Below are 12,464 nucleotides of genomic sequence, written 5' to 3' on the forward strand. Positions count from 1 at the left end.
CCAGTGAGCTTCCAAATTTCCCTGTAACTCTGTAAATTCAATCAATTTCTATTTTTACCCTTTGAAGATACTTGGACACATACCTGTAAAAAAAGAAAATTTATTTAATTAGTAAATAAGCTTTGTAAATGGCTGGGTTGCCTCCCAGCAAGCGCTTCTTTATTGTCTTTAGCTGGACTACCACTGAGTTCTAATCAAGTCTCAGTTTCGAGCATTCTTGCTCGAAGTTACTTTCAAGATAATGTTTAATTCTCTGTCCATTAACAATGAACTTTTTGTTGGATTCATTATCCTGAAGCTCTACGTATCCATATGGTGATACGCTTGTAATCACATATGGACCTCTCCACCGGGATTTTAATTTCCCGGGGAATATTTTGAGCCTGGAATTAAATAGCAGAACTTTCTGCCCTGGCTCAAAGACTCTGGATGACAATTTCTTATCATGCCATCTTTTCGCTTTCTCTTTGTAAATCTTTGCATTTTCGAAAGCATTGAGTCTAAATTCCTCTAGCTCATTTAACTGGAGCAATCGTTTTTCTCCGGCTAGCTTGGCATCAAGGTTCAGGAATCTGGTTGCCCAATAGGCCTTGTGTTCCAGTTCCACTGGCAAGTGACATGCCTTTCCATACACAAGCTGGTATGGAGAGGTCCCTATAGGGGTCTTGAATGCTGTTCTGTATGCCCACAGAGCATCATCCAAGCTTCTTGCCCAATCCCTTCTACGGTTAATTACAGTCCGTTCCAGGATTCTTTTGAGTTCTCTATTTGAGACTTCAGCTTGCCCATTAGTTTGTGGATGATATGGGGTAGCTACCCTGTGGCTAACTCCATAACGAACCAGAGCAGCATAAAGCTGTTTATTGCAGAAATGAGTGCCCCCATCACTGATTAACACTCTAGGGATACCAAATCTGCTGAAGATGTGTTTCTGGAGGAATTTTAACACTGTTTTAGTGTCATTGGTGGGTGTTGCAATAGCCTCCACCCATTTGGATACATAATCCACCGCCACCAGAATATAAGTGTTTGAGTATGATGGTGGGAAAGGTCCCATGAAGTCAATGCCCCATACATCAAACAACTCAATCTCCAAGATCCCTTGCTGAGGCATGGCGTAACTGTGAGGTAGATTGCCAGATCTTTGGCAACTGTCACAATTAAGTACATACACTCGGGAGTCTTTATAGAGAGTAGGCCAGTAGAAGCCACATTGGAGGACTCTTGTGGCTGTTCGCTCACTTCCAAAATGTCCTCCATACTGTGATCCATGGCAGTGCCATAGGATCTTCTGTGTTTCTTCCTTAGGCACACATCTACGGAGTACTCCGTCTGCACATCTCTTAAAGAGATACGGCTCATCCCAAAGATAATACTTTGCATCCGTGATCAGCTTCTTTATTTGCTGTCTACTGTACTCTTTGGGTATAAATCTCACTGCCTTGTAGTTTGCAATGTCTGCAAACCATGGCACTTCCTGGATGGCAAAGAGTTGCTCATCCGGAAAGGTTTCAGAGATCTCAGTGAGAGGGAGGGACGCCCCTTCTACTGGTTCTATTCGGGACAGGTGATCTGCTACTTGATTCTCTGTTCCTTTTCTGTCTCTTATTTCTATATCAAACTCTTGCAGAAGCAGCACCCATCTTATAAGTCTGGGTTTTGAATCCTGCTTTGTGAGTAGATATTTAAGAGCAGCATGATCTGTATACACAATCACTTTTGATCCTACTAAATAGGATCTGAATTTGTCAATGGCGTAAACCACTGCAAGTAGCTTTTTCTGTGGTTGTGTAATTCTTCTGTGCGTCATTTAAAACACGGCTGGCATAGTAAATGACGTGCAGAAGCTTGTCATGCCTTTGTCCCAACACTGCACCAATGGCATGGTCACTGGCATCACACATTAATTCAAATGGTAATGTCCAGTCTGGTGCAGAGATGATTGGTGCTGTAACCAATCTAGCTTTCAGAGTCTCAAATGCCTGCAGACACTCTTTATCAAAGATAAATGGCGTGTCAGCAGCTAGCAGGTTGCTCAGAGGTTTGGCAATTTTTGAAAAATCTTTTATAAACCTCCTATAGAATCCTGCATGCCCCAGAAAGCTTCTGATTGCCTTAACATTGGCAGGTGGTGGTAATTTTTCAATTACCTCTACCTTAGCTTGATCCACCTCTATTCCCTTGTTCGAGATTTTGTGCCCAAGGACAATTCCTTCAGTCACCATAAAGTGACACTTCTCCCAGTTTAAAACCAGGTTAGTCTCTTGGCATCTTTTTAGAACAAGTGCTAAATGGTTAAGGCAGGAGCTGAATGAGTCTCCAAATACTGAAAAGTCATCCATGAAGACTTCCAGGAATTTTTCCACCATATCAGAGAAAATTGAGAGCATGCACCTCTGAAAGGTTGCAGGTGCATTGCACAGGCCAAATGGCATCCTTCTGTATGCAAATACTCCAGATGGGCATGTGAACGCCGTTTTCTCCTGATCCTGGGGGTATACTGCAATTTGATTATAACCTGAATATCCATCCAGGAAGCAGTAGTATTCATGACCTGCTAGTCTTTCTAACATCTGGTCTATGAATGGTAAAGGAAAATGATCCTTTCTGGTGGCTGTATTGAGCCTTCTGTAATCAATACACATACGCCACCCAGTAACTGTTCTTGTAGGAACCAGTTCATTTTTTTCATTATGAACCACCGTCATGCCACCTTTCTTAGGGACGACTTGGACAGGGCTCACCCAGGGGCTGTCAGAAATAGGATAAATAATCCCAGCCTCTAGTAATTTAGTAACCTCTTTCTGCACTACTTCCTTCATGGCTGGGTTCAGCCGCCTTTGTGGTTGAACCACTGGCTTGGCGTCACCCTCCAGTAAGATTTTGTGCATGCATCTAGCTGGGCTAATGCCCTTGAGATCACTGATGGACCACCCAAGAGCTGTCTTGTGTGTCCTTAGCACTTGAATTAGTGCTTCCTCTTCCTGTGGCTCTAAGGTAGAGCTTATGATTACAGGAAAGGTATCACCTTCTCCCAAAAATGCATATTTCAGGGATGGTGGTAATGGTTTGAGCTCGGGTTTAGGAGGTTTCTCCTCCTCCTGAGGGATTTTCAGAGGTTCTACTATTCTCTCTGATTCCTCCAGGTCAGGCTGAACATCTTTAAATATGTCCTCTAGCTCTGAGTCGAGACTCTCAGCCATATTGATCTCTCTTACCAGAGAGTCAATAATATCAACACTCATGCAGTCATTTGGGGTGTCTGGATGTTGCATGGCTTTGACAACATTCAACTTGAACTCCTCCTCATTGACTCTCAAGGTTACTTCCCCTTTTTGGACATCAATGAGGGTTCGGCCAGTTGCTAGGAAAGGTCTTCCTAGAATGAGAGTTGCACTCTTGTGCTCCTCCATTTCCAGCACCACAAAGTCAGTAGGAAAGGCGAATGGCCCAACCTTGACAATCATGTCTTCAATCACGCCTGATGGGTATTTAATGGAGCCATCAGCAAGTTGAAGACATATCCTGGTTGGTTTGATTTCTTCAGTTAAGCCAAGCTTTTTGATAGTAGATGCAGGTATTAGGTTGATACTTGCCCCAAGATCACATAAAGCTTGCTTGGTGCAAGTGCCCTCTAATGTGCATGGTATCATAAAGCTCCCAGGATCTTTAAGCTTCTCAGGTAAGCTTTTCAGAATGACTGCACTGCATTCTTCAGTGAGGTAAACTTTTTCAGTTTCCCTCCAATCCTTCTTATGACTTAAGATCTCTTTCATGAACTTAGCATAAGAGGGTATTTGCTCCAGTGCTTCTGCAAACGGAATCTTTATTTCAAGAGTCCTGAGATAGTCTGTAAAGCGGGCAAATTGCTTATCCTGTTCCGCTTGGCGGAGTTTTTGAGGATAAGGCATTTTGGCTTTGTATTCCTCAACCTTAGTTGCTGTAGGTTTATTACCTACAGAAGTGGGTTGGGAAGCCTTTTTAGAAGGATTGTTATCAGCACTTGTATGTGACTGATCCCCCACTGGCATTTGAATGCCAGAGGTGGAAGCTGGAGTGGCGTTAGACGCCACTTCCTTGTTTGTTACTGGCGTTTGAACGCCAGAACCATGCTCCCTTTGGGCGTTCAACGCCGGATTCATGCTTGTTTCAGGCGTTGAACGCCAGGAATGAGCATGGTCTGGGCGTTCAGCGCCAGCTTTATTCCTCTCTGGGCTCTGACTGTCCTCAGAGGGATTTTGATTAGCCATTTGTTCATTTCTTGGTTTCCTGCTGCTTTGAAGTGAGGTATTTAATGTTTTCCCACTTCTTAATTGAACTGCTTGACATTCTTCTGCTATTTGTTTTGACAGTTGCTTTTCTGTCTGCTTTAATTGTACTTCCATATTCCTGTTAGCTATTCTTGTTTCCTGTAATATTTCCTTGAATTCGGCTAGCTGCTGAGTTAGAAAGTCTAATTGCTGATTGAATTCATTAGCCTGATCCACCAAACTGAGCTCAGCAGTTACTGTTTTAGCTTCTTCTTTCATGGAAGATTCACTGCTTAGGTACAGATGTTGATTCCTGGCAACTGTATCAATAAGCTCTTGAGCTTCTTCAATTGTTTTTCTCATATGTATAGATCCACCAGCTGAGTGGTCTAGAGAAATCTGAGCTTTTTCTGTAAGCCCATAGTAGAAGATGTCTAATAGCACCCATTCTGAAAACATTTCAGAGGGGCATTTTCTTAGCATCTCTCTGTATCTCTCCCAGGCATCATAAAGAGATTCATTATCTCCTTGTTTGAAGCCTTGGATGCTTAGCCTTAGCTGTGTCATCCGTTTTGGAGGGAAATAGTGATTTAGGAATTTTTCTGACAGCTGCTTCCATGTTTTTATGCTGTTCTTAGGCTGGTTATTTAACCACCTCTTAGCTTGATCTTTTACAGCAAATGGAAATAGTAATAATCTGTAGACATCCTGATCCACTTCCTTATCATGTACTGTGTCAGCAATTTGCAAAAATTGTGCCAAAAATTCTGTAGGTTCTTCATGTGGAAGACCAGAATACTGACAGTTTTGCTGCACCATGATAATGAGCTGAGGATTCAACTCAAAGCTACTAACTCCAATGGAGGGTATACAGATACTACTCCCATATGAAGCAGTAGTGGGGTTAGCATATGACCCCAGAGTCCTCTTGGACTGTTCATTCCTACTTGCTTCCATGATGGAATACAAGGGATAATTTATATGTTGATTATTTTATTTTATTTTATTTTATTTTTTTATTTTTTTTATTATATTTTTTTTGAATTAATTTTTATAAAATAAAATAAAAAAATGAAATAAATAAAAGAAATTGGAAATATTTTGAAATTGAAATTTGAATTTTTATATAAAATTTTCGAAAAGAGAAGTTCAAAATTAGTTAGAAAATATAAATTTTTTTTGAATTTTGAATTTTGTGATGAGAGAGAAAAACACACAAAAGACACAAGACTAAAAATTTTTAGATCTAATGCTCCTTATTTTCGAAAATTTTTGGAGGGAAAACACCAAGGAACACCAAACTTAAAAATTTTAAGATCAAGACACAAGAAAAACTCAAGAACACCTTGAAGATTCACAAGAACACCAAGAACAAAAGGAAGAACACCAAACTTAAAATTTTTAGAAAACTTTAATACAATTTTCGAAAATTATGAAAGATTAACAAGAAAACACCAAACTTGAAGTTTGGCACAAGATTAAATCAAGAAAAATTATTTTTGAAAAAGGTTCCAAAGCGTATACCCAATTATCAAGAATATAAACCAATACTCTAGCCAATTGGGAATAAATGTAACACTTGTTCTAGATATTCCAATTAATGCTTTAAAAAGAACACAAATGAAACAAGAAAAGACACAAAGCATGAAAAACTCAAGATCAAACAAGAAAAATAAGCAAGAACAACTTGAAGATCAATGAAGAACAAAGAACACAAGTCGAAAATTTTAAAGAAAAATATGAGATATGCAATTGACACCAAACTTAGAACAAGACTCTAAACTCACGAAAATTAGCAATTAATTAAAAGAAAAATAATAAATTTTGAAAAGAAATTTTTGAAAAGAAACTATCCTATCAAGATTTAATGACTCTATAATAATAAAAATAAAAATAAATTATTCCTAATCTAAGAAATAAAATAAACTTTTAGTTGTTCAAACTCGAATAATCCCCGGCAACGGCGCCAAAAACTTGGTGCACGAATTTGTAATCCGCACAACTAACCAGCAAGTGCACTGGGTCGCCCAAGTAATACCTTATGTGAGTAAGGGTCGATCCCACGGAGACTATTGGTTTGAAGCAAGCTATATTTATTTTATTATTCTTAGTCAGGAGGCCAATAGGATTATAAGTGAAATTACTAGATTTGATTATAAAAGTAAAAGAGAGTAACAGTGTTACTTGTTGTGCAGTAATGAGAAATATGTTGGAGTTTTGGAGATGCTTTGTCCTTCGAACTTCAACTCTTCCTTGAAATCCTTCAACACACGAAAAGTCCCTTCCATGGCAAGCTCTATGTAGGGTGTCACCGTTGTCAATGGCTACCTCCCATCCTCTCAGTGAAAACGTTCCTATGCTCTGTCACAGCACGGCTAATCATCTGTCGGTTCTCAATCAGGTTGGAATAGAATCCATTGATTCTTTTGCGTCTGTCACTAACGCCCAGCCTTCAGGAGTTTGAAGCTCGTCACAGTCATTCAATCCCAGAATCCTACTCGGAATACCACAGACAAGGTTTAGACTTTCCGGATTCTCATGAATGCCGCCATCAATCCGGCTTATACCACGAAGATTCTGATTAAGGAATCTAAGAGATACTCATTCAATCTGATGTAGAACGGAGGTGGTTGTCAGGCACACGTTCATGGATTGAGGAAGGTGATGAGTGTCACGGATCATCACCTTCTCCATAATTAAGCGCGAATGAACATCTTAGATAAGAACAAGCGTGTTTGAATGGAGAATAAAGGAATTGTATTAATTCATCGAGACGCTGCAGAGCTCCTCACCCCCAACAATGGAGTTTAGAGACTCATGCCGTCAAAAAGTATGTAATTCAGATCTGAAAATGTCATGAGGTACAGAATAATTCTCTAAAAGTTGTTTAAATAGTAAACTAGTAACATAGGTTTACAGAATATGAGTAAACTAAGATAATTGGTGCAGAAATCCACTTCTGGGGCCCACTTGGTGTGTGCTGGGGCTGAGACTAAAGCTATCCACGAGTAGAGGCTTTTCTTGGAGTTAAACTCCAAGTTATGACGTGTTTTGGGCGTTCAACTCCGGATCATGACGTGTTTCTGGCGTTTAACTCCAGACAGCAGCATGTACTTGGCGTTCAACGCCAAGTTACGTCGTCTATCTTCGCGCAAAGTATGGACTATTATATATTGCTGGAAAGCCCTGGATGTCTACTTTCCAACGCCGTTGAGAGCGCGCCAATTGGACTCCTGTAGCTCCAGAAAATCCATTTCGAGTGAAGGGAGGTCAGGATCCAACAACATCAGCAGTCCTTTTTCAGCCTAAGTCAGATTTTTGCTCAGCTTCCTCAATTTCAGCCAGAAAATACCTGAAATCACAGAAAAATACACACACTCATAGTAAAGTCCAAAAATATGATTTTTGCCTAAAAACTAATAAAATTTAACTAAAAACTAATTAAAACATACTAAAATCCACATGAAATTATCCCCAAAAAGCGTATAAAATATCCGCTCATCAGCGACGGACTAAGCGGTGATGTCGGTGCCCCTCTAGCTAGCAGTGGCGCTGCCGATAGCAGTGTTGTGGCCACTAATCTGCATCTGATCTTGGTACACCACCATCTGTTGCTCCATTCGCTGAAGCCTCTCCAACTTTCGCCTCTACTCCAGCTTGAGGAAATCTGTGTCTGCCACGCGTGTGAGGATCTCCTGATATCTCTCCTCAGACTACTGTAGCTGCTAAGCCTGTTTGTGAAGGCTCCGAGTGAGCTTTAGCACCTGCTCCCTCAAATCGATGCCTCGAGATCGACAGGCCGACTGGTGGCAGAGGCGGATGAAGGTCTCAATGTGGAGGTGCGGAGGTTTTCTTGAAGAATGATCTCAGTCTATATACGCGGTTCTTGTACGGTTCAGATGCAATCTCACACCAAACCGTATGTAAGGATCGACTTTTGATGTAGCAGAGTTGTTACTGTCGTCTCCAGTCTGCTGAGATTGCTGGGTTGCATCCTCCAATCTCTGTGTGTAGGACTCCTATGTAACACATGTTATGATTAATACTGCAGTTAATTGAAAACTTTATACTACATGATATTTACTTACATAATGATCCGTAGACCGCTGATAAGCAAATCTCTCATTGTTCTCCTTCAAGGTGTGAGTGTACTTGAAGGTCTTCGTTATCGTCACCTCACGACTCGACAACTTAGACTACGCAGGTTGAAACAATATGTTAAATCAAGTAAGACATTATATTTCAAAGACAAAACGAACTTAATAATAAATTGGGGTCCAAGTTACACACCAGCCTGGCCTTTATCTTCATGAAAGTCGCTGACCCACCAGTATGCTTCAACGATCTGGCGATGTCCTATTAGCTTTGTTCGTGAGATGGTGATATTTGTACCCATCATCAGTCCCCCAATGGACGTACAGTGCCTTTTTAAGGTCCGGATGAAGCCAAATAGTGAGCTGGTCGCGCCGCTCACGTGCATCCTCCATCATCTGCTGTAGCCGCCGCAATTAATCGAACCAATTAATTAAGTGTTTATATTGCCAAATTTGATTTTGAAAAGTTAGAGTGATGATTCGAGGTTTTAAATATCATTTTTGGACTCAGAAGGTCTTTCCGAGTCAGAAAATGTGTTATGTGTATCCTGCGAAAAATCGTGAAAGGCCGCGAACCGGCAGTTGAACCGATGCCCGGTGCTGCGGGAGAAAAAGTAGAAACAGTCAAAAACCTTAGAAAAATAGTAGGAATGAAAAACCGGGCATTAATTTTAAAGGTTTAGCCCGAAGTTGTGCCAAAAACGGGCTAAAAACGCTAACGGGTTGAACCGGGCCCAAGTTGGGCCCAAGTCTAACATATATAAAGGTTCATTTAATGAACCCTAACCTCATAAACACACACACTTCAGAAATTGAGAAGGGAGGAGAGGAAGAAGAAAACCCTATTCACCTCAATCTTCCCAAGCTCATATCTTGAGCTATAGAGTTCCGATTTGCGTGCCATCAGCGGCTACGTATTCCTTGTGAAGAGCTCTACAAAACCCATCCAAGAAACTCTAGAGGTAAGCTCTAAATCTTCCCAGTTCTTCTCTTCAAAATTTTGGGTATCTAAGGCTTGGGATTAAGTGAGTTTTTGTGATTCTTGGTGTTTAGGTTCACTTTAATCGTTGCTTAGCTTTGGATTTTGACATCCAAATCTGTGGAAAAGGTAAGAGGTTTTGAACTCTTGTAAAATTTTGATTTATGTTGAGCCCTAGGTTGATTATGTGGTTATTTATATGTATATAGCTTGATTATTGTGAGTTTGGAGCTTGTTGGTGCTTGTTGGAGCTACATTGGTGGTTGGATTTTGGTTGAAAGCTCATTTGGTTCATATTGGAAATCGGTCAAGGTATGGTTTTAGTTTTCTCTATGTAGTATATAATATTCATGGACACTTAGGCTAGTGACCCATAAGATATGATTGGATTTGAAAGGTTGATGAATTGTTGGATGTAATTGTATGATGATGCTTGATAATATGATGATTTTTGAGTCTGATATCGATGATTAAAAGTGATATGATGAGGATGATTGATTGGTGACATTGAGGAGTGAATTATGTTGATAAATGTGATATTGGTGTTGATTGATTGGTAATGTAGTTGGAAAATTGTTAATGAAGTTTGATATATGAGATATATTGATGTTGATGTGACGGGCGAGGAAAGATGAAGGAAAAATGTGGTAAGTTTGCTGTAATACGATATAGGGGGTTGATTTTGATGAAAAGTGGAGTTTGGAATGGTTTGGTTTGGGTTTGGTTAAGTTTTATAAAGAAATTGTGGAAATTATGATTACGGGTAAAAGTTGAATTTTGGTGAACTTTGTCTGATCATAACTTTTACCTTGATTTTCAAAATTAGTTGAAATTTATTTAGAATTAAAGATCTTTGAAAACCCTTTAAATCGGTATAAAGTTTGTGAAATTTGGAATTTTGTAGAAGAAGTTATGATCATTCAAAAATTGGTGTTGAAAATCTGAAAATTCTGTAGAGTTACAGAATTTTATGTTTTCTGGTAGGTGCGCACACACAGCCTTGTGCGCACGCACACTCTGCATAAATGGTGACCTGTGCACACGCACAGACCTGTGGGTCTACACATGCAGAGGCAGACAGTCTGCTTGCAGCGCTGGCACAGCCTGTGCGCGCGCACGCCAATGGAAAAATTGCAACATGTGCATACGCACAGACCTGTATGCATGCACACATTGGGGAGGCCAGTCTGTTGGGGGCGCTGGCACAGGTTGTGCGAGTGAACAAACCTTTTTATGTTTTGACACCTGTGCTTACGCACACTTTTAAAAATTTTCCTGGGCGTGCGCACGCACAAGCCCTGTTTCTCAAATTTTACTTTGTTTTCAACTATTTCACCTTCTCGACGAGGTTGTAAGCTTCTGTAACACCTTTTTAAGACTTTTAGGCAAATTCTTGGGTGCTCAAACATGAGAAATGGTTTAAGGGTTTTAGATACTGTTATTTGGAAAAAAGTTAGCAAACGGAGTACTAGGTTTCTGTTGTACTGGGGAAGGTTTGAGGACGTGTGATGAATGGTTGATGAATGAGATGCGAAATCAAGGAACTAAAATATGAATAAACAGTGGTTGAAAAGAGTCTAGGACTCTTAATGAAGTGTTGGATCCATCTTGTACTAAAAATCTTTTGAAAACCACTGTACCACTTTTTCATTGAGATTATGAAACGCTATGCGCCCGGCAGGGGCCGAGGTTGGATCCTGCCTGTCGAGGTAGCGGCGGTGGCGTAAGGGCGGTGGTTCATCCCGCTTGCACTTAGATGTGAAGTTGAAGGCAATTGATCTCGCTCGTATCCCTTCGAATCATCAGAGTGTGCAGGCGCCAAATCCTGGACAGTGATTCGAGCACTATATCTCGGGGGTTCCCACACCATGAATCCGAAGGGCAACATCTCCATGGAGATGTATCGAGTTGGCAGTTGAACCGACAATGTGATATCACAGCCAGTGGGGCAGGAATTCATCATGTGCATCTTCTACCTGTTTGTATGCTTTGATGACTTGGTATTGTTTTCCCTATCTGTTTAACATGTCTAATTGCTACTTGTATTAATTGTTGTATATGCCTCTTCTTGTGTTTTACTTGTATTGTATAGACTTGTGCTTTTACTGGGGTTGAGGAGGTTCGGAAGGCGGTGGCGATTGGATCGCATGGCGGATTGGTTGGTGAAGGCTATGGGACAGTGGTGTTTGATTAGAATAGAAATCCCCTAAGATAGAATACTCTTATATGGTGCTACGGCTTAAGTTTGGTTGAGGTTTTTCATATTATGCTTAATTGTTTTAGAATGCTTTAAACTTGAATCTTGTGATGAATATGGAGTCTAGGATTGCCTTTGGCGTCCCGGGGTCTTATATCCTACATCACTGGGCACTGTTACCATACTGAGAACCTCTGGTTCTCATGCCATATTTCTATTGTGTTTTTCAGATGCAGGTCGTAACCCAACTCGGTGAGTTGTCTGGTTGGTGACAGAAGCGGAGGATCCGGATACTTTTTTTGAGTCTTTGATGTATTTTGAATATGTCTCTCACTTTTGTATTTTGTTTCGCCTAGAGGCTTGTGTTTGAGAGAACAAAACTTGTATAAGCTGTTTTTACTGTCTGATTTCATATATGGTCTGTACATGGCTAGCCGGCTTAAACTCCGCAAGTCGTGGCTAGCATCTTATGATATTATAGTATTATACTATGATGTTTTGTTGTTCTATATTTGTTCTTATGCGTTAAGTCAGTAGCTTCGTTAGTATGTTTTGAGCTTTTGAAATCCTATTTTTGAGCTATATTCTTCATCGGGCTTCTAGATATTATTAATTCCTTCTATATAATATATGTAAAAGCTTAGAACTATCGTAACCTTTGATTAACTTTTGCTTTATGACCCAAGGTAAGGCTAAGGCTAATTAGGGTGTTATATTTAGTGGTATCAGGGCCTGGTTCGTCCTCGTGAGCCTGAGAGATGGACAGATTGTGCTTCATTGCATGCTCTGTGTGTCTTTTCTTTGATGATATTAGGTTATCTGTTTGATATGTGCATAGCATGCTTGTTTGTGAGTGTCTGTTTGGGATAAATTGAAGCACTAGACTTTGGATTTTGAGACGGATCACCTTGATATCGATTGTTTGGTGTAGACAAAAATCCTAC

The sequence above is a fragment of the Arachis stenosperma genome, chromosome 10, assembly GCF_014773155.1.
Source record: "Arachis stenosperma cultivar V10309 chromosome 10, arast.V10309.gnm1.PFL2, whole genome shotgun sequence".
Classification (NCBI taxonomy): Eukaryota; Viridiplantae; Streptophyta; class Magnoliopsida; order Fabales; family Fabaceae; genus Arachis; species Arachis stenosperma.